This window comes from Branchiostoma floridae, chromosome 16 (assembly GCF_000003815.2).
Source record: "Branchiostoma floridae strain S238N-H82 chromosome 16, Bfl_VNyyK, whole genome shotgun sequence".
NCBI classification, from domain to species: domain Eukaryota; kingdom Metazoa; phylum Chordata; class Leptocardii; order Amphioxiformes; family Branchiostomatidae; genus Branchiostoma; species Branchiostoma floridae.
The window spans coordinates 10412516-10437071 of NC_049994.1; the positions used below are offsets into that span (position 1 = coordinate 10412516).

The following is a 24556-nucleotide window of genomic DNA, read 5'->3' on the forward strand; positions in this document are numbered from 1 at the left end:
TGTCGACCACTTGTTGAAGGGACACGTCTGGATTTTGTAGCTATGTTTTGATCTTCTTTGACCGAAAAATGTTTGTTGGTGATGATACCACAGCACACTTGTAATACAGATCCTTTTGCTACTTGGGGAAGAAAATGAAAAACTATGACATAAACCGCATCGAAAGGTTTAACACGCTTGCAGTTAACCATTTTCATCGACCCCTATGTACGGTTTGGTAAGTAGAATTTCAAGATTTATTTTTGATTCCTCTTTTTTAGTTTGTTGTTGACCCTCAGAATATTGCTGTACTTTTTGGTTAAAGTTTGGCATATCAATACAGTTTCTTTGTGTACTTGATATGTAGATTGTATATGAAAAGGCGCATCGAATCAAGAAATGTAGCTATTCCGTACGATGTAATAATCATTTCGCTACTTTAGGAAAGAAAACGAATTGAGACTACAACAACCGCACCGAGAGTTTGCACATTTTCCTGAACGGTTATGTGCTCTTTAGTTATCAGAATTTCAAATTTTCTTTGCGCATTTCTTTGATTTGAACCTAACCATGTTCTCTGTACCCTTAGGTACATATACTAATTTTTTGTGTGTTTATTTGTAGATAATATTTGGTACAGCGTTCTTACCTACAGTCAATAAAATGATTGTAGTATTCCCTACTACTTGCATTGGTACAGTTGCAGAAAACTCCAAGTCTACACTGTTTCCAGGCATACAGGACTGTACTCACATGTGAAACAGGAATGAAAGCTTGATTCAAACACTAGCTTGTTTCTCTCAGCCAAAGATTTAAAAAAAACCTATAACCTTTGATAGAACGAGCATGCTATCCCGTCAATAGTTTTGAATAATGTCTTGAAAAAGATATCGTTTGCAATGGACAAGCCTATGATGCAGCGTTTACGAAACATCCAACAGAAAGAAACTGTGTTGAATTCTACTGTACATGCCTGGTAAAACATTGCATCTGAGATACTTACATACCATGCTGGACAGAGTTTAAAAGTGCATAGTTCTTGTTGACAGTTGACTTTGTCGTAGATTTTGGATAGATATAAACAATTCAGGCTGATCGCCTAAAGATAAAATCGCCAACGATACGGGAGTTTCATTACATGTTGCTCCTCTAAAAATGAGCAAAATTTGCAAAACTACGATTAGAGTTTAGAAGAGTAGAATTAAGTTGTTCGGTTGGGTATTTAAGCTATCAATCTCTGAAACATCATTGTAGATGGTTTAAACACTTGTATATCCCTCACACAAAAAGACAAATGTCCAAGGATAGCGTTCGGCCTTGGTATCTATTCTTGTACCTTGTCAATTCTCTGACCATCAGCAAACCTTTATGTATTGCACTTCATCAATGACAAAACAACTCTCTTAAAAAAGAGTAAATACATTACATTTGAGTAGCACCACGGAATCTGGTATCTTCACATTATAGTCTAGGATTCATATGAGCAATGGAGTCTAGCAGAGTGGAATGGTTTCAGCTAGGTAGTTGGAGCGTTGACTGATGATATTCTTTATCCATGGATAATATATTAAATGTGTGTAGAACACATTACGTTACATGTTCATAATCTTATGGTCATATTATGGAATAGAAATATACATCGGGAAGCGTTTTTCACCAACAGTAAGAATATCTTTTAGCTAAAGCTTTTAACATCTAGAATAACATCTACATTGGGAAGAAAACTCATCGAGATCACAACAACCGCATTAAAGTCGATCAGATTCCTGGACTCCTATGTATCTTTTTAGTCATTGGACCTTTTTGTGTATTTATATTTCAGCCATACCATAGGTATGGTGAAATATATTGTATTCGTAATGTTTCTTTCTTTCTTCTTTCTTTCTTTCTCCTGTCAAATCTTCGGAACACGGTATCTCCGTTGTTCCTGAACCGATTGACTTGAAATTTGACACAAGGGTAGAGTGGGTCAATATCCCCAGACGTTTTTTTCATTTTTTTCATATCTACCTTTAAAATGATTTTATTAAGGTTTTTTGGTCATCTTAAGACCAAAACTGTATATTTGGGCCCCCTGTACCCTGGTATTATAACCGAATGAGCTGAAATTTGTCACAGATGTGCTTTGATAATTCCCCCATACAAATTCAATACCACTTTTGGTGTACAGTATAACGAAATGCTTATTTTTGCGATTTTTTGGTCATTTTTTGACCAAAAAAGGACACTTTTGGCTCCTGTACCTTGGTTTTAGAACCGGATGACCTGAAATTTAGTATAGGAGTGCCCTAGACATATGCGCACATGGATTCATTAACAGTTGAGGCATACAGTACAACAAAATGCTTAATTTTACGATTATTTGGCCATTTTATGACCAAAAAGTACACTTTTGGCTCTTGTGCTCTGGTTTTAAAACCAAATGACCTAAATTTTGGTAAAATGGTGCACCAGATATTCATTCAAATGACACATGTATAATTTTTGTCATAGACTACGTCAAAATGATAGATTTGGGGATTTTTTTTCCAATAGCCACAGGGGTCAATGACCTTAAGGTCGTTGACCCCAGCTGCAGATTGCACCTTCTGGCATATATGTCTATTTAATCTAATTAGATAGGTAACCAATCACTTAGCCTGAATCTATATCCTAAAGAGGGGGGGGGGAGGGTGACAGCCAATCAGCGAGTCCGGTGTTATCTGGAAGAGTCCATTCTTACACGGAGGGGTTCATTTTTTTTAAAATTCATCCTCGGACTGGTGAAGTCTTTCAGTGGGTGTATTTTTGGACAGGTCTATTTTGCAGTTTTACAGAAGGTGTGCTGGAAGAGTCTATTCTCGCACGGAGGGGGGATTTTTTTAAATTCATATTTTGGACTTTGGTGACTTCTAGTTTGTCAAAGTCTTTCAGCAGGGTTATTTTGGACTGGTCTAATTTGCAATTTTAAATGGGTGTGCTGGAAGAGTCCATTCTTGCATGGAGGGGGGATTTTTTAAAAATCTATTGGCTTTTTTTTAAATCCATTTTTGGGACTTCAGTGATTATGTCAAAGTCCTATTTTAGCGGATGTATTTTTGGACTGCTCTACTTTACATGGAAGAATCCATTTTTTGCACACGGAAGGGGGATTTTTTCAAATTCAGTTTGGACGGGTGGTGATGATTCAAAATTCAATTTTTAGTGGAAGTGTTTTTAGACTGGTCTATTATACCTTTTCATGCACTGGGACCTTTTTTGCTGAATTCAATTTTGGATTTGGTTTCTTATTCAAAAGGCCAAGGTTTCAGTGGGAGTATTTCTGGACTGGTCTATTGTGCAAATTCACATAGGGTGCACTGGAGTCCATTCTTGAAGTTGAACGGGGGAATTTTGTAAGATTCATTTTTGGGTTAAACCGCCATTAGTAAAAGTGATTTTTCAAATGGGTGATTTTGAAATAGTCTATTGTTGCATGGGGAGGGAGATGGCTGAAATATGCTGTATTTGCTCTCAAGCAAATGTCGGCCTTTCTAGTTCTCATATGTGTTTTGCTTTAATACTGACCATAACTCGCTTACTCTTTGGTGATCTTCTTATTTGAAGATAATATTTTGATATAGCGTCTTTACCTGTAGTCAATTAAGAAATGTAGCAACCATTATAGGCCTACAACTTGGATTACTATATACGTCAGTACAGGGGCAGAGATTTGCAAGTCTATACTGTATCCAGACATACAGGACTCACATGTACTCTCGTGTGAAAATGGAAAAAGCTTAAATCAGACATCAGCTTGTTTCTCTCAGCCAGGATAAAAAAACGTAAAAACGTCGACAGAACGTATACTTTTGTGTGTGTGCGTATATATGTAAGCATGCTATCCCGTCACTAGTTTTTGAATGACGCGTTGGAAAAGATATACTATGCAATGGGAAAAACTCTGATGCAACGTTGACAAAACATCCAACAGAAACTGTGATGAATTCTAGAAACTGTGATGAAATACGAGACAATAACTCCAGTGCATATGCTTGGTAACCGGTAAAATATATCAGCTGGTATACCAAGCTGGACAAAGGTTAAAAGTGTATAATTCTTGTTGACACTCGACTTTTCCAAAGGTTGTGGATAGATACAAACAAGTTGGGCTTGTGGCATGGAGTCCCATGTATGTACATTACTTTGTGAAGCAGTGTTGGGTATCTATGCTGAGTGATGAAACACAGATGTATTTTTTAGCCAACTGTGTACAAGGCGTTTTTGGTCAATAATTGTTGGTCAACAAACAGATGGTAGTACTGTACACATAATCACTTGCTTCTGGCCAAGGGGAATCTTTGCTGAATATCGAATTAAACAATTTCTGTTCCGTTTAAATGATAATATGCAATTCTGGTCGACAAGCAGATTGTAGAATTGTACATGCATTTGAGTTACAGTCTCTGCGGTTCAGGTAAATTTAGATATACCATGCTGGTCAGGGGTTACAAGTGTATCTGTAGATATTGTTGACAGTCAACTTTGCCAAAGATTTTGGATAGACACAAATAATTCAATCTAACTGGACTCCCCTGTGTGCACATTGCGGGACAATGTTGAGTATCCGCGTAAATGTTGGACACTCAGTGATGTTTACGAATACACTTTTTGTAGTCAAATGTGCACGACTAGGACGATATCAGTAGGTTCTTGGTCGATAACAGAGATGTACATGTAATCGCTTATACTAAGCTTCAACAAAATGATCTTCGAATTTCCTTAACACTCAGAGATGTGTACTTTATAGGAATTTTATATTTTACAGAATGAAAGCAATTCTATCTCACAGTAAAGCATAGAACTGATAATATGCATTTCTGCCCAACCAGAAGAATGATATAATTCTTCTATACTAGTCTTTACAAGGCTTCATAAGTTGCTGCATGTATAAGTGGGATATTGTCTGTCTAGACAATGGTTACATTTCCAGTGTTGGCGAAACGAACGAAAAGTATGATATAAAAGACAAAGCAAAGCACGCCAAAAGTACTAAAAACTTATCAATATCATAGCTTGTGAGTGTTTATTGACATAAATTTTGATTTTTCGTTTCCACAACCTGCCCGACAGTAGTACAGTTCGCAGCCTCTCCCGTTAGCTTCTATGTTGTTTCAGCAAAGTAGGAGAATTTTGTCTGGTGTATTATCCAGTCAATCCTTGGTCTATTCGGACAATTTCTACTATTTCCAGAAACCAATGAAGTCTGGTACATTTTCTTTTCTAACAGTTAATATGCCCCTGAGACAGTTTTCTAACATGCCCCTGAGACAGTTTTAACAGTATAATTTTTTTACAATTTATAATTGACCTGAATTCATAACATAACCGTAGCGCACGGAATACCAAACAGAAGGAACTTATACCCTTCCTGTGCTTTACATAGAAAGCGTTCATTCCATGCCATACATTGTGTCATTTCTCTACTACTTGTTATAGGCTTTCATTTCGAAAGTACCATATAAGAAACCTTGTAGACGAAATGCTGTAGTAGAATGACATTTTGATTTCGAAACGTTGAAATTTGGCATAGCATATAACATACGGCAATGAAAAAGAAAACATGCACAACCCCTGTATCAATAATGTATCTTTATATGTCATATTCTGGAGCATGATATCAACAGTTTAACAGACGAGATACAAGATGATATATTCCAATTACATTTGGTAACAGAAGGTACAGATTACAATGTCTTTGTACCTTTTACATAATCCAAAACATGGACAGCATTTTGAGAAATGACTAGATCTTTGTGTCACAATTTTAGTTGCATAGTACATCGGCATTTGCCCAATCAATATGAAATACTCTATATAGCCATACTAAATCGGATTTTCATATTCAACTTAACCTAGTGGTTACAATTAGATACTCCGCCATACAAGGGTTTTATAAGACTGATATTTATAAGAAAAGAATCTTGGAATATCAAAGTCATTGCTTAAACAAAACCCAAGAAATACTTGTAATGCGACGTGATTGCTTTATTTTGAAGAAAGTCTCACAACAGAATACGAAGAGATGATTTATATATATATCACATTCTGCTTTCGAGAAGGAAAGCTTGATCTTTATAAGACTTATGCAATGAAATAAGAAAACACTGATGGAATGTCCTGTAGAATTCGCTTTGCCCAACAAACATACGAATTTTTCTTGGTATGTTTTTTAGCCAACCAGCTGCCTTTGAAATATACAATTCTAGTTGTCTTAATTCAGAACTGCAATCGCAGAATGGATTTGTACAGAACATAAAGAAATATTGAACTCTCACTTAAACAGATATCAGATATCATTCAGCAAAATCATCATTTACAGCTTTGTAGAAATGATTTCTCTATTAAAAAGTGAGGCAAAGTAGCACATTGAACATTTGTTGATTTTTGCTACGAAAAAGCTATCTAAAAAGGGAACATGTTTTCGTTATAGTTGCTTGACGTAAGTGTCGCTAGCTATTAGGAGGTACGTCTGTGACCACAAGAGACTATTGCTTTGTCTGTAATTGAAATTGTTGGATTTTACTAGATACAATTGTCGTAAATATATTCGTTACTCTCTACGTATGAATGAAAGGCTTGTATTTCGCATACACAGACAAGTATTCGTGCCCTAATTCTGTGTCGCTTATAAATTTCAAACAACAGATGTTTTTGTTTTCGTTAAAACGAGACAATGTACATTTTTATTCACGTAGAGCAGAGTTGAGTAGAATCTCCGATTTGGTAGAAATTGTTACTCCATGACTCCCTGTATCAAACTGTCTGTTATCGCCAGGATATTTTGTTACCTAGCGTTGGCATTTCGCCACCCTTAGTACCATTTATAAGGTGTAATTATACGTACTAAAGGGCGGCTATATTCTCACCTCTATGCATATCTATAGTGCGAGGTGCCAGAGCGCAGGTGAAAGTGGACGCCTCTACACCCGATACAACAACATCGAGCAGTCCCAAGGTAGGCGTTTCACGTACAGCCGTGCAAATGGGTCCGCTTGGCCACTACCATCGAGATTATAACTTCTCTTTAGTGCACTTTGCTTCTAAGAACTGCCTCCAGAGAGAATACACAAGGTTAAAAGTTCAGGCCTTTCAAAAAAACCTCGGAAACTGTAAGGCGTGGCTGCAGTTCTTGTTGTTGCGGCGGTTTTCCCGCATTTCTGTTCAACGCACGCGTACGGAGAAAAAGCCCATCCTATTTTCAACAGAATCTCATGTAGCATTATCAAATTTGAAGAATTTATTTTCAGAGACAGATAAAGTCTTAGATACAAATTGGAGACCACGGTTTGGATACAAATTGGAGACCACATGTGTTATATTCCATCACTACATTTTTGTGTAAATCCTTCCCGTTGGTCGCTCTCACACTATTCATAATGGACGCCTGTACCTCTTTCGCCACGGACAAGAATATTTTAAGAAAAGATAGTCTTGTATTTGGTCATAACAGATAACACTAATAGGAGAAGAGAGGCAAATTAGGGAAGGAAGCCTTGTAAGACCTGGGACCAATTAGATAGAAGTCTATATTCTAAACCGGTATGCCGTTGTCTTGTGTTTCACAACAGCATACATACAGATGTCGAAAAAATTTGCCGTCGGCGTTCCTCAGCGACCTGAAACCCACGATGAAGCATTCCTTTTTCTCGTTCCTGTCATATTTCGGAACGTTCACAGACTTTCTTTATCAATGGTACCCTAAAAATGTCCACTTCAGTGCGGAAGAAGTTGTTTAGAATTTTGTCCCAACGGCAAAAAGATTTTAAATCTTATTTGACCGGGTTAGGACAATCCTTACGTTTTCGCTCTTTTTCTTTTCTTGCAAGAAAATAGCATTTGCTATATCAAGGACGTTATATCAGATATCATCTGATATAACGTCCTTGGCTATCTTAAGAACCCTGAATAGAGAAGTCCCAATTCGTGGTTGTGCAGCCTCAGAAATATTTTACTGCGGGAATTGAACCCGTGTTCATTGAACCCGTGGCAGCTGGTTCCCCTTCCAGGACTAACCTGTCTAGTCTTTCGCGTGATAGACGCTGGGCGAGGTCCAAATTCCAGGCCGTGCCTGGTTCCTATGTAAACAAAATTGTTCAACTGACAAGTCCGCTTTGTTGTTTCTTGTCTGACTCAGGAGTAGAGAGCAACTTAAGAAAACTTTTAAGATCATCATCTACACATTTTCTATCCAATGTCAAATTATCATCGATTTTTGTACGATTATTATGTTTTGCAGAGTTTAAGCGAAGACGAAGATAGAGAATTTTGAAACAAATCGTGCATCGGTTGCTGTCAACAAAACGATACCATCACAAACAGACCGGGCAGGTTCGAAGTTCAAAGGTGAGACCAGGTCGCAATATATCAGTTTGGAACCTGTCAAGTCGTCACCACGAGTATAGAAACAATACCACAAGTGTTTTCCTCCCTTCACGTCCACATGTGATTGAAGACGTTGTGATAGTCAAGCTGTCGTCTTGGTATTCGGTATTAGAATGTCTTGCCTTTTGGTCTTTCATTCTATAAACTTAAAAATATGTCTTTATTAAGGACATCCTTTTGTGATATAAACTTGGCACAAAAAGTTTGGAATATCAACTTTGGCTGATCATATTTCCCTTGTTTCTGCATCAATTTCAGTGTGTTATATATCAATAGAAAGCGTGTATGATTATCATTCACATGGTATCAAACTCTTTATGGTTATAAATTCGCGGAACGAGCACCAGGGCTGCTTACGTCAGTGGGTCGCGAAAAAAAAGTGCCCAAATTTCCCTTCTTGTGTTCAACACTATCATACTGTTGGTATGGGTGCGGGTGTCAAAGGTTCAATCTATCCCTTTTTTCTCGTAATTTTTGGTATACAGAACATCCAAGTTTATCTTTGATATTTGAGTAGAGTATATTTGTGCCCTTTTGGCAGTTGGATGGCCGAATCAAGGTGTGGAGAATGCCACGCTGACTGTCGCACGGATAGGGCGTAACAGCGCGTAGCGCTTGGTGGAGGCAGTGTGGTGTATGTATGGCTGCCAAGGGAAAAACAAGGTTCACTATCGTCCCAGACAACCTCAATACTGTGAGATACAAGGACACCATTCTCCATTCAGTCGCAATGTCATACCTCGTCAGCGTGTGTATGGGACGAAATGCGTTGTAGGCTGCAAGTGTTAGACTACAACGCCGTCCACACAGAGCAAGGACCATTGCAGACTTTGCGCGTGGACTGGCGGTGTAATCTTGCAGAATGTCATTCGGCCCCAACTTGAATGAAGGAGTAAGACATTGCGACTGAATGGAGAATGGTGTCCCTGTATCTCACAGTATTGGCAGCCTTACATACACCACACCATGACACTGCCTCCACCAAGCGAAATACGCTCTATCGATATCCGTGCGACAGTCAGCGTGGTATTCTCCTTGCCGCCTCCACACCTCGATTCGGTCATCGAACAGCCCAAATGGCACATATACTCTACTCAAATGTTAAAGATAAACTTGGATGTTATGTATACCAAAGATTACGTGAAAAAGGGATAGATTGAACATTTGACACCCGCACCCATACCAACAGTATGATAGTGTTGAACACAAGAAGGGAAATTTGGGCACTTTTTTTTCGCGACCCACTGACGTAAGCAGCCCTGGTGCTCGTTCCACGAATTAATGATCAAAAAGAGTTTGATACCCTGTAAAAGAAAAGCATACACACTTTCTATTGATATATAACACATTGAAATTGATGCAGAAACAACGGAAATATGATCAGCCAAAGTTGATATTCCAAACTTTTTGTGCCGAGTTTAGAATATTTCGTTCATTTAAACTTTTGGTCTTTTTACTTTTAACGAGTTTTGGTCTTACTCCTTATCTAAATTGAATTTCTCACTTGTGTTCTGTTTGTCATTTTACCAGTCATACGTGCAGATGAAAACATTACATTTTTCTACTTTCTCCTTGAAAATAATATGATTCTATATTATATGTTCATGACATTCAATACTACCGGTCAAAATGCTGTAGCAAAATTTAATGAAAGGACAAACTCACTTCGAAGACTACTGTTGTAATTGTTGTAACGTACTACGGGCTTCAAACTTTCTTTGACGTATGTTGCACCTAGGAGCATCCATTTGCCGCGATTTGAGCGATAGCTACTTAACTTCTATGGGCTGTGAAAGGCACGTGTTGAATGACTTGAGCTTAGATGGATTGCGTTGGGTAGAAAATGTGCTGAGATACCTAAGGCTCCCGATGTGGCCATGCCGTTAAAACTAGATCCCTACATTTGTCACCATTTCTCTCTCTCGCCCTTTTCACCTCGTCCGAGGTGCGGCTCTGAATGAAGGATATACCGGCCCCATCGGAGAAACCCTATAGCAAAAACGTTGTTAGCCAAATGAAGCTAGAATTATTACACCTTACACCCGAGGGTAATGTTTTTTCCCCGCATTTTGGGGTTTTCCTTGTAGTTTGGGGTGTTGGATTGTGGGGGACGCTAAAATCGCATTTTCACACATTTATACTGATAGCAACATACATCTTACGCCAAACATGCTGGCTGGGATGGGCACATCGTCGTAGTGTTATTGTAAAACTGCCCATTTAGCTGCAAGTTCGCATCGTTATGGGTCCGCGGGTCATACAGAATATGGCTTTGGAGGAGGCTTGACGCAGATTCCTGCAATGTGATATTTTAGAAATGGGCTCACGTCCTCAATAAATTACTCCGAATGATTTCCTTTTCCCCCCATACCTTGGAAATAGGTTCAACAAGATCGATTTCCTTGTCTTCAATTAAGAAAGGTAAAAGTCGGATTTATCGGACAGGTGCTTGGGGGAGATGTACTACATCTTCTGTCATGCGCCTGCAATTCCGAAAATGTAGAAAACAACGGAGGTGGCGCTTGCGAGCGGTGAAAAAAAAAGTGTCGATGTGCAAAGAATATAAATGTGCGTCCATGTGGGTTTGATTGACAGGAGTCGCACATCACCTTTGAACTCGAGATCCGCCATGATTCAAAATGGCGCCTATCCAAGATGGCGCCATATCTGGAATCCCATTAGGAATTATAATTTGACTTTAAGCTTACATTTCCGTTCACCTAGCTATAAATTGAATGCAATGTCATGTTTCGCCAGAACGATTTAATCAAATCAGCCATTCATCTTGACCAAAATTGTATTACTGGGACTTCAAGAATTAAAATAAGAGTCCCCCTGGTCAAATTGGAGTTATTCTGTCTGATCTGAATTTATTATTTTTGATCTGTACGGACCTGTGCTCATCGGAGGTGACCTAGGGCCATTACCGGATTGCAGCTTCCATAGTAATCACTACAGTTTCATCTGCTGCAGCTTCGCAATTCCTGAAGTGATTTACTCAAGTTACTACCCCTTAGTGGGACGTTCGAGGAAAAGCGCATCGTTTCTAGAAACGGCGGAAGTCAGTCCGAAGTCGTCACTCATTTAGCGTTGCCAGTAGCCTGATGAAATTAACCCTGACTTGAAAGTGACTCTCTGACAGTTGATGCTGAACTCAGGCACCTTTGCAATTAGTATTTAGTCTTTTTTGTCAACTTCAGGTGCCTTTCTGGTCAAATACACTTGAATTTTTGCACCATGTGTTATTTGTTCTTTTTCATATATTTGATAGTCCCGCAATCAAACCATGTTCACTTTTTTCGTCAATTTGAAAATAATTTCTCCAACCATCTGTGGTGTTGCTACACATCCTAAATAGTCAGTACACAATCATTGGCAGGACGCGTTGCATGTGTTTTGCTGTCAATTCTTTTTTTACAGCGTTGAGACTCTAAAAGCTTCGTACAGTCTTCATTCAGGGTGGCATTGTTTCAGTGTATCATTTTTCATTGCTTGATGATTTATGTTCAAGTGCGACTCGGGTGGGTTGACTGTTACGGTCCATAATAACGATTTGTCGGGTCTTTTATAGTAGGGCTCCGTCGACGTTTTTGGTACCAGTCCCTACACGCTTTGTACAGCAAGTTGGAGCAAGTTGAATCTTCCGTCCCCCTCCCCACGTAACCAGGAATGGGGTTGTAAGCCCTAGCAGAGGGACGACATACTTGTGGCACACCATTTGGTAGATGGTTTGGTCAACCTTTGCACCCCTAGTGAACTTTCGGGGAAACTGGCTGTATCAGTTGGTTCTTTCTGTCGTGTTCCTAGTCAGGATATTGCTGTTTACTTAAGTATGTTGCACGGTGAAACACACGGGTAGATGGAGTTAGACCGAATCCATCCCACCCCCCTTGGCCTTCCTCCAGCATTCCTGTCGACCCTTCGTCTCTGTCAACCGTCACGGAAGACGGTTATGTGCGGTAACGTTGTGCCCCTTCTATCGTTGATAGTCATGGTCCGAAGTTGGGTGACTCGTCTTCAGATGTCCCCACTAGTTACTGATGCCCATTGATCTATCCGTACATTAGGTAATTGTACAGCGTCCTTACTATAACTGATTACAATCACATTCTTTGGTTGGACAAATTGGACACTCTTGGTACATCCTGGCTGATGCCAGCGAGAAAGGACAATGTCCTCAGCTGCCCCCTTTACCAGCCTTGAACTGATAAATCCACATAGGTACATGCATGAAATGCACAGTAGGGTGGACGGTCCAAGTGCCCAAAAAGGCATTTTGCTAACGGGCGTTACACCCACGTGATCAGTTACGTGTCACTTGTTTTTTTTCATGCATATTTTCTGAATCAAATGTAAAGATTACATTACGTTACATCATCAAGATTACATACTAAATTTGTGAAGTGTTTATATTTTTAAATACTATATGTGGATTCATATTCGGAGTTTATATTTTTAAATACTATATGTGGATTCATATTCGGAAAAGATTTTGCTGTGAAGCAGAAGACGGTGAGACGAAAATGCTAAACACCTGCAACGGTATCCACATTGACCTTTAAACTTTGACACTAGACAAAACATGGCTGTGTTCATAAACTTCTCGTCTTTAGTTGTACCGAATATCAAAACTAGTCACCCTTTACTTTAGACACGTCTCCAGCTATATTGTGTCTGTTTTGGAGTAACTGTGTGTTGGTGATGCGCATATCATTAAAACTCTTATACTAGACTGGTGGCTTTGTGGTTTTCAAAGGAGCATGCAACGCATACACAAAAGTAAATGCCTTGTATGGTTTGTCGTGAATTTTTGCCTTATATCAAAGTTCACGCAATAGTTCAAAAGAAATTTCATATTTTTCTACTGCCATATTACCGGCAAACAATCTCTGTATGAGTGGTGATATTGATATTCACATGTTATCCCTTGACTTCTAATGATTTCAACAGCTGCATAATATTAATCAAGCTTATGTCCCTTGGGGCTACTTAGTGAATGGATTGTCTTGATTATGTGGCGCCAGCATCAAAACTGCAGTCAAATATGTGAATCATTAGACATAAATCATTCTTTGGGAATGTTAATAAATAACGCTACAGGTGACAGTGATAAATTGACCATTGGCCTTTCATAAGGTCTTACAAAAAGTACTTTTCCCTCGATTCACCTTGGACAATAGCAATATGATCTGAAGTTCGACTTTTATCACGTAGCCTTTTCTTGGGGTAATAAAATGCGAAAACTAGGCATAAAAGTAAGTAGAATTGGCATCGTAGGTAGCTGTGATTCTGGTTTCTCATTCTGCGTGATCAGAACAATCCTGATCCTCCGTGAGCGATGTAACGATGGCCTGATTGCTCCAGATTGCTGATAAAAAAGCTCAACCGATATGCTCAAAGACGTCACACTTTCCAGCACAATTCCTTCCTATCCGTCAAGGAAGTCAGCCGAGGATACTGATTTGTAACAAGTAGTGATAAAACCTGTTGCTTAAGTCCACTTTAAACGTTACAGGTTACATTATGAGGATTGTACCAGTATCTCTTCTCCCTTAGTGGGAAACACCTATTCTCCAAGCAGAGGTTGTCTCGTAAAAAATCCCGACCACTACTATCTCCGCGACCCAACCTCTGCTTGGAGAATAGGAAACACCATGAGATCAGCTGATCTGCTCACAAAGAGTACTAACTGTGGGAGAAGCAGGCATTACCAAAGCTGCTCTGAGTGGTTTTGATCCACTCACACCGAGAAGGACTACTTCTTGCGATGAGTCTGGATTCCTTAATGTGCTCTTCGTCTGCGTGATATTCCTCTTCGATTGCGTTATAGTCCTACCAGAAAGTTTGCACACTATGGACTAGAACTATAACTATTATTAGAACTAGGTGTGGCTCTCCTCGAGACCTAAATGTAACGAGGTACCCCCTAACCGAAGAGAGATACTCATCTTCACCTGAGTGAAGTGAGGAAAGTTGTCTTTCCTCATCACACAGCATCCGACATATTGGGGGAACTTTTGAACCCAGGGTTGTAACGAAAACTCATTTCTTAATTGGGTGAGATAGCTTTTTCCTTTTGCCACGAGGCAGAGCACCAGATTCGAGTCCTCAATGCACTTGTTTACCAAGCGTTTAACCCTATTCAGACCGGGCTTTTTTGGTCATCCCTGGACCGGGGGGGGGGCTTTTGAGGCCCTTCACTTCTAAGTCCTATAACTCTAAAACGACATGCCGTAGGGCCACCAAATTTTCAGGACATGATTTCGACATAATATCTGACAAGTATGTGACGTTTGACGTTACGTTGACGTAAGATGACGTAATTATGACGTCATCAATTTGATTACATTGGCCAAACCCATGAAAAATGGGTATTCTCAGAAAACTTCAAGTTATGCTGCAAAAATGTAACAACAAGTGCAGATAACAGAATGATAATGTTTATTACGACTTGCGCTGCCAATAGCAACATCAATGACGTCAATATGACGTCATAAAATGACGTAATGCACATCTAAGATACGAGTTGGGCTCCGCCATATTATATCCACCACCTTGAATTTTTAAAAATACTTTTTTTGCAACAAATAATCACAAAGGGCAATGGAAATAGACTAAATTCATTCATTTAGATGGTTTTTGATGAAAAAATACCAGGTAGTTGCAAATTTTAAGGGATAATTAGCTTGTTTTTCTTGATCTGGCCATTCCGTCCGCCATCTTGGATTTTGGGCTGATGACGTCATCAAATTAGCATAATTTATGCATGTATAATTATGAAAGATATGCTGAATAATATAAGATTTTATTTATGTAACAAAATCACAGTAATATAGCAAATAAATTTGAAAAATACATTGTTAGAACCAAAAATAGTGATTTTTGGCAAAACTGCCTGTCAACAAACGGTTGCCATGGCAACAAGAAAAAATAGAAAATTTGTCAAACTTCGTAGAATTGTTGCCAACAATATTTTAGGAAAACTCACTAAATTTGGTGGCTCTAGCGTAAGCCGTTCTGGCGTTATAGGACATCGAAGTTAGCGCGGGCCTCAAAAGCCCCCCCCCGGTCTGAATAGGGTTAAAGCTGATTGGTGAATGGCTTTCATCTGACTTCTTCTGAAAGTAACCTTGAACCCTGGTCAAGGTGAAACCCTTAAATCAGATATGTGGTTGAAGGCCAAACAAACAGAATTTGGACAAGAATAACGTGAGAATCAGCTAAAAGCATGCCATAGTTTTTTTAAACCTTACCTTAGACCTACGATTCTTCGGAGGTTGCGATCTTCTGTCGCCATGCCTTCCAGAGTGTTTTATCCAAATATTATGTATTTATACGTTTTAGATAATTCAGATTTCGTGAATGCATAGCACAAAAGTTTAGATTTAATTACAATTGCACAAATACAATAAAAGAGGTAATGAAAGAACACAAACACAGAGATCAAATCGAATAATAAGTTTGAATAATAGGCAATTTTCATCAGCGTTGATTGCTTTTATGATTACATGAAAGTTGGGAAGGAAATTAGACAGATATAGCGTCACTACCTGTTTAGCTTAACAGGCTCGGAGATGGTAGAATGCCAACTGATTATGAATTAGCCAATACTCAATTAGATATTTCATAAGCAACGAAACTGTTGTGGATTGATAGATTATTATGAAAAAGTGTTCTGACGGAAAAGCTTTTTTTTTTCTTCCTTTTTAAGGAATGAATGACTGAATGAATGAATGAAGACCTTATTAATACAGAATGAACTATTGTTAGATCTTGCACTACTTTTGTTTTTCAGTTGCTCTATCAAAAGTTTCTTCAGGAGTCCAACCATGCACAGGCGCTTCTTTGTCTTCCCGTTCTTATGCACCTTTCAATCATGTGACATCTTTGCTTAGCAAAAACGTCGGAAGTAGTTCTTACAGCATTTACATCGTGCTTACACAACAGACACAGTGTCTCGCCAATGCCTTAAAAGGCGCATGAACCCCATGATAAGTGTAGTAACTACACCAAGAGGTCACTTCAAAGTCCCTTTTCCTCATGTCCAAGGTAGTCCAAAGCCACCCCCTGTACTATGTCTACGTACACAAGTCAAGTGCTTTAAATCAACAGGTATCAAAGTGTTTGCTCTGGTTAGGATACGTCAATGTCAAAGTCATGGTGCCCAACAGAGCCAATTTGGACAATTTCACAGCTTGTCTCGTCGAGTCTGAAATTGCATGCTAGGCGGCGTAGGTGAACAGTATTCGTAGGAATGTTTGAACACAAAGTATTTTAAAGAATCTTTTGGGAAGTTAACACGCAGGTGCTCAGTCCTATCTAGTTTCTCTTCAGTTACTTGAAGAATATATAACAGAATGCGAAAATAAAGACAAAATTAAGTAAGCGTTATGCATCCAGCGTTTTAAAAGAAGCCGCACTTTTCTAGAACAGCTGGATTTTTATTAAGCGTCAGGACATACGCCTTGTGTCGGGATATATTTTGAGCATTGGTTTGGAAAACTGTTTGGCTCACTTAACTTAGAGATATTTGTATTATCCTCCAGGTGCTTTTGAAACACTGAATAAAGTTGCAATGTTGGTCGTAACAGAGATTTGCCTAAAAAAAGTCTGTTAGACAATGTTTCGGACTTTGTTTACAGCAAGTTTTGGTACAACCAAGTTTTGTCTTTGAATGATCTAGTTATAGGTATACTTTAGCTTTAAAGTAACTTTCAAGAATCAAGATCACTATCAGGAACAGGTACTAACATTTCAAACTTCAAGAAAAACAACGTAAACTACGTAAAGCACAAGAACAATATCCTAAACTGATTTTTGAGCATGGAACAAACTCGATGCGCCTTTCTCAAACTCACAGTTTACACTAAAGTCAAATGTAGTAAGCGGAATCACAGTTTGCCCAGTTCAAATTGTGATACTTTTCTAAGCTAAGGATTGCTTGATTATTTCACATTCCTAACTTCAAATAGAAACTAGCAAAATTATATTTTCTCTTGGAAAAAGGTGTCCATCGGCTGAATCGCCCCATCTGTGTTCGCCTGCCCTCGTAAACTTGTTTTCCAGACGATCTTCCAACGCTGTGTTTTCTGCAAAGAAAAGAAGAAAAAAATTGGGTGATAATATTGGCTGCAAAAAAAGGAACATTTGGCGTTTTATCGTTCCCTGTGGGAATTCGTCTGACCTATTTCAAAGGCTATACTTTGCCCGTCGGCTTCATATGCAAAAATGTACTAATGAATGTTCCTGTCCTTTCTGTAAAAAAATGGACAAGGACACTAACTTAAAATGAACCATTTTACAGCTTGGTGACGACCCCTCCCTTGTTTAAGATCTGTCTGGCTTTTGTGGCATCTTGTTGTCCCTTCGGTCTGCTTTTTTGTGTGAGTTTTTACCGCGCTGTGTGGCCACATGCAAATGTTTGATAATAAAATAACGGCTGTGCATGTAAAAAACACCTCACAACGAAGTTGAAGTAAATGACGAGAAGACTGGTATAACACACACTCTCTGTGAAAGTATCAACCGAAATATTCGACGATGCAAATCTCTTGGCAGACTGCAAGGAGCCGCCGAAAGCATCCTTTTCACAGAACTGACCACGAGAAAGGTATTTCATTACTTCTGTAGAAAGATGTAACCATATTTTGCACTTTATTCTTTACATTCAAATACTATAGACAAACACCTCATTTCATATTTACCAGGTGAAAGTGCTTAGATATCAAAGAGATCGATAGAAGAAATGATAGAAACTAAGGAGTTCCTGCCAAAAGATAACAATGATAGGGGAGGACTATTACTTGTGGTACACCGAGACTTGTCAAATAACTCTTAGTCATAACTTCCAACACTTCGTTAAAAAAAAACATGTTTGTACTTTTGATATAGAAAGCATTGAAAATGAAATATAACTATGCAAAGACTGAGATGTTTGTATTAGACAATTCCAATGCTGTTCAAAAATGTAGAAATCTATTAGGTCTGCCTGCCAATGATATACACCATAAGCACGCTATCCACAATATAGTGGCGATAACATACTCTTCTAGCAGAGGTGATGTTCGGCTCCGGCTGTTTTTGACGTGTTTTAGACCTTTTTTTTTGACGTGTTTTAGACCTTTTTTAGGGTTCATTTTGGCCTATTGATACAATATAGAAAGCCAAAACAAAAACTACAAACATATCAACAAAACAGCCGGAGCCGAACCTCTTATTGAAGAGTATTACTCACATAGTTTCCACACGTATTCGTCTAAAATGATGATCTTCCTTATCAAGTATTCTTTTACAAGCTAAAGGAGAATTTGCATGATCCTTTAGGACAGAAATCATAAACAAATATTTTTGGGCCCCGACGAAAAATGTTGTTGTTGTTGTCCTTGCTTTACGTCTATTTCTTCGCTAGACGTGGACTCCAGGTACCATTTCCATCTAGGTGCTTCTCATGTGATTGTTACTCCTTGGTGCTTGAACTCTGGTGCTTTGCACATTCGTGTGTAGTAAGTTGGTAACCATTTAGTCCTCCCCGGCGAATCTCCCTGTGTCTTCTATATACTTTGAGAATGCCTTGTACATCTTTTTGTTTGTTTCTTCTCCCAGATCTTCTCTCATCCCTGCTAGCGTCACTATGTCCAGACTTCTCTCTTTCTCCTGTGTACTGAGTTCTTGGTATATGCTGTCCACCTCGTTATCCCGGTATCCATCTTTCTCTGTAAAGCGGTATGGTGGAATATCGTCCGTTCCTTTAATCTTGAAATATCATTAATAACTGAGAGAGGAATAACTCCTGAATTTGTTCTTGGTTATTCATAACCTGTACATAGTTTTGGTTATTATAAGATAAACATATCAGCCATAACCGGTGCTATTTCGTTTGATCTGTTTCCTCTACCTGAAACCTCGACGGATCGCTCTACTCTAGAAACAGAAATAAACGCCCGCTTTGCCTGCTTCGAAAATCTGTACTGCCATATATTCGTCTACAGGGAGAATTTTCTTACAGCCTTTGACTAACTATTGAAAAAGAAAAAAATACTATTACAGTGGCACGGTTAGACTAAACTGGGTAAAACCTGAATGTGTGGGTTTCCTACATTGCCATGTGCTATTTGTTTAGAGCGCTGTCGTGTTTTGATGAAGTATATAGGGACTTGCAAGTCATGTTTTTGTCATCAGTATTCGGTTCGTTCAAAAGGTCTTCCAGGTTAAGACGACACGTATAAATTGATGAATACCACGGCATGAATTTTTCAGATAAAAACAGTAAGACAAATGTTTTTGCCCGGCTACATAAATGCCGAAATTCATCATGCTTTTTTTTCAAAACGTTACGTTCTGAGCATTTTGAATTGTACTATTATCTGCTTCCACCAGACGATATGATTGTCAAAATTGGTCCTTATATTATTCAACGTATTTTGATAAATGTATGATTACGTGTACCATTTAATCCCAAAGAGAAGGAGACAGACTTGGTAATACGAAGTGGCTTTGCATGTAGTTAACTAAAATGCTGCGAAATTTTTAGCATATATTTTTTCGGCCCATAAATTTTCCTCAATTTTCATGTACCCAGGTTTTGTAGACAAACGCCTTATTGAAAAAAAACTAGTGTATTTTTTTACCTGAATTTAGGGTAGACTAGAGTTGTTTCTTCCCCAAAGGTAGGAATTTTCTTGCTGTATTTCTAGTACTATTCTAGTTTTGGGCATAATTCTATGTTCTAGTTTTGGACATATTTCTATGCCTTTTTCTAGTGCTAAACAGCATTTTCTACCTGTTTTGATGCCTTAAAACATATCATAGGTTTAGAATTGTATAGGAGACAACTGTGTTTTTGTAAAGGTCTTCAAATTATCATTACAATACAATACGTAGTATTGTATCTCTATGTATTAATTTGAAGTAGGGAATATCACGAGTTCCTCACATATGACTCCCTAGCTTTATGTCATTTTCACAATCCATAATTTCTCCAATTTGCTGAATGTAAAATACGTTTATAAACCTTATAGATGTTACCCTATGCGATGCTCTTTCAAACAGAAATACTACAAATGTCATTTCTATAAACACAACAATTGAGAAACGAACGAATTTTCTTAAAAGAGAATATTGACAATCCATCCAGCTTTGTTTTGATGACGGTTTTCCCGAACATTTTTGTCTCAGTATAGCAACGACATTTTGACCGATCTAGTCAGCCGTGTCTCGCCGTATTCGTTGGAAATATGTTTCTGCAATCGACGGTTCAATTCAAACTTGCTCTCTCTGTGAATCGTATAGTTCTAGGCTCAAGAAGACGTCTGTGATTTCTGTCTGTGAAAAGGACATGTGGTTCCCCAGGATTACCCTGTAGATCCGGACTTGTGGTCACTTCATCACACAAATCCGATTTACAGGATAGGCCTTGGCAACACCAACCAACGTTACCATCAGTTAACCCAAGCCACGTCGTTGTTATAACTGTCCTACTTCAAAATTCGTTAAAATATTTTTCTTTTGAAAAGCAGACTACTCTCTACTCTACTCTACTCAGACGTGCAAGCGGCGGATGGCTTTCCAAGCGAGTTGTTGTACACCAAGAGAGAGGTGTCGTTTTTGCCAGCACGCCTTTCTGTTTTCACACAGTAAAGTTTGCGTGAATACAGGCAAGTTTCACCACCTAATAATTGCAAACTGATAACCTTTCATTGTTCACTTTCAGGTTGCGTTATGTAAAGCAAATCGTACCGCTGGGAGTGATACTAGAATTAGCTGAAGTACCTCTGTGTTAAATGAGCTATTTAAGTCACTGGGAGAAACTCAGATGCACATTGTAAGTACCCTAGACTTTGCGGGGTTGTACTTATATACTATCAGTCATACTTAGGGTGACCTCTATCTAACGTCTCTCTATCGTATATATTCCTTCCACGATGCCCTACTGAAGACTTGTTCTCACAAATTATAGGACATTAATCCTACTAACAGATTTCTAGAAAAAGACTGTACTTTTGGTTATAATCTGGAATTACTTTAGACTTTTTTCCTTCATACAACCATTCCCAAAACTACACCAACCTAAAACAAAAGTCGAGTTTGTCTTTAGGGACTGGCTTGTATGTGATTTTTTTTTTTTTTTTAGATTATTCCTTCACTGCGCGTGTGGCAATCCATTCCTGCAGCTTGGCACATCTTTTGACGCGGTACAAAAATTAGACACGTACCGAATTCACATACTGTTCTAGTGCCCCGTGGTGGTTCCAAATTGCGGTCAGACTTTTGCATTTTGGGCGATTTGTGCGCCGATATCTAGTCTAAGCCGAGCGTATTTATGGCCTTGTGACAGAGTTAGGGTCAGGGTAAGGTGAAAGGGCCGTGCCGACTTTGCTCAGTGCGTGAGGGAGAATTTCCAGAGCCTAGCTTGGAGTTTTCTTGCAACTTTGCCAACTTTGTGAGAGCGATTGACATACACAACTGTGTACGAACGATTTATTCTTTTTCAGGTTTATGCACAAGTAAAAAAATGTTACAATGTTAGTATTCAACGTTTTTATATGTAACCCTGCTTGAAATGGAAGAGAGTAGAGTGGTTTCAGCCAGGTAGGAGTTAAGAATGGATTTGTTTTTGTGTTGTTGTTTTTATTTTATTTCAAAGGTTGACAACATTATAACATTTGTTAACACTCGTAATGGTGAAAATATAGCGTTTGCTAACGAAATTTTCGTTTAGCACTTTCTTTGCTATATTTTGTAGTTACAACCAGTCTTGTAGATCTGAGCATCTTTCTCTCTATGAAGTTTATCATTTTGTAGCCTCGCGAATCTTTCCACGAAATCGTCTTCCGGGAGGGACGTAAAACGGGGATCCCGTGCTCGAGGAGGTGCCTCGACCACGTTAAACAGCCTCATTACCCTCACTTTGGGTACCTACTGGCTGCAAAATACACCCGATATTATTATTATTATTATTTTTGCCCCCCCCCCCCCCTCATGTGTTTGAAATTAACCTTTACCCAATCAGAAATAGAGATAAGATAGAAATAGAAATAAGATAGAATCTGGTGTTGGTTTATAGCCATGGCCATGTTCGTAATATACAGTATTCACAAAACGTCTAGTGACACTTCTGAGTTTATATTGTTACTTTTTCCTGATGCAAAAGTGATGGCAAAAAATGCTTGTGTTGTGCCCAGGTGCATCATTGTAATCATACAGAAATGTTTAGTAGGTGAATATAAGAACTTTATTGCACGACAACTGTAGAGGATACAGTGTTTGGCAACTTGTACATACAATACATACAGAACAGAACACTACATGAGTTACTAGTATCTAAAAATCTAAGAGACTTATCTATTTTACACATGGTATATAATATTTACAATCAGGCTATCATTATGTGCTGGTTCATGATAGTATAATGTTGTCACGTTTTTTAAATGAGTTATATATAAATTGACCGACATAGGCAGATATATCAGCAGGACATGATATTGAACATTTCTGTCTTGGTAGGTGGTAACATAGTATCAGATTTGCATTTAATAGACTGTAACATTTTTTGTCTCTCTCTATCATAAGTTGGACAATCCATTATAAAGTGGGATTCATTTTCAATATTATCATGGCATGTTGGACACAGTCTCTCACTGGCTGGTGTGTTGTGATGTCTACCCTTTTCGATTTGTAGGGAGTGAATATGACAGCCTTGTCCGTAACACATAGCACTTTTACTTGTAGATAGACTATCTTGACGATCTGCAATATGGTACAAGCGCACAGATAACGTTATCCAAACTGATTGCGGAAAAAAATATTCACGTTTCATAACATTTTACGACGAGACGTAGCGATGTGCTGAGATACGTTCGTGCTAATATGAGGTGTCGATATTATCAACCCCGCCAGCAAAACTCAATAAAAATAATATATGACTGATTCTTGACTGAAATGTCCTTTCCTGACTAGCTGTTTTATCGTACCCACCCGAGTTCAAACTGTGAGTGTTGATAGGAGTTAAGTTACTTCACATTTGTCAAACTGTAGTAACATTGATTGCATGTGCCGCTGGGAATACGACGACTTTGATGAATTTTGTTGGATTTCGTGAGTTGTAAGATCAAACGTGCTTTCTATCGAGTTTTCTACACCCTTTCGACTGGAGGCTCCGACTTCTGTCAGTTCTAACCGGCAAAAAATGACAGGCCATTCAACGAACTTTGTAGACAAATGTTGGTAAAGTTTTGTGTGTTTTGCTGTCTTCTAAGTGGCGCTTTTATCGTGTTCCCAAGTTTTTAGAATCAAAAGTCAGGCAAATACAGTTTTGGACGCTCAACATGTATAAAATAAACACTGGAATCCCAATTCTAGGAAAAAAACTTTTTCTTTGCATTTTCTGTATATTTGTTCAGCTTTTTGCTTTATTTTCAGCTTTTCTGTATCTAGGGTTGGTACCAGAGTTACTATAGAAGGGTGGATTTTTTAATACACCAAGCGCAAAAGGATCATCCTCGCTGGGTAGTTTTAAAACACTTGCAGAAGATGTGAAAAAGTTAGGTGTGACAGGTCGTTCATTGAAGCTGGTGTGTTACACCGAAAGGCGGTATACCGACTGCATAGATACAGATACATATTCTTTATTTTGTGTGGACAAAACTGATCTTTGTACTCGCATAACCATATTAAGTACATATACAAATTTGATGAATGCTCTATTTGTTTGTAAAGGGAGAAGACATATCAAACATAAATTTATCCACCTTGTAAGACTTCAAGTGTTTTTCTGCTATGCTGTAGTAAAAAATGACCACATCTGCTACTTAACCCAAGCTTATGTAGTTCAAATAGTTTCTTTGGACTAGGTCCTAAACCTTGGACACTATACCATGTGCGTCTGTATTATCAATATGAACATATCTACTTCTAATTTTCCAAAATTGGCCTGTGCCATAGAGGGTTACCACCTGAAGCTAAGCTAAAGTCTGTTTTACCGCAACTTTTGAGATGTTATAACAGATACTGAAGTTACTAAATTGGTAACGTTTCTAATTTCAACATAGAGTACACGAATGACTTATTATGGTCACACTATCAACGATACTTGGAATGATAAATGTATCAGAATATGCCAATTTTGCAATCATCTATTTTTAGGATTTTTGTTTTAAGTTGAAGAATATTCCAGTAG

General features: G+C 38.5%; 1 protein-coding gene across 1 annotated transcript in view; it reads left to right on the forward strand.

Moving 5' to 3' along the window:
* The window catches only part of LOC118403101 (homeobox protein Hox-C9-like), a 106903-nt gene that overhangs the window by 71471 nt on the left and 10876 nt on the right, over positions 1-24556 (forward strand). Inside the window, exons 5-6 of the mRNA XM_035801581.1 lie at positions 6885-6955; positions 8237-8343. The gene's annotated coding sequence lies outside the window, so the exon portion shown is untranslated. The remainder of the gene's footprint in view (positions 1-6884; positions 6956-8236; positions 8344-24556) is intronic.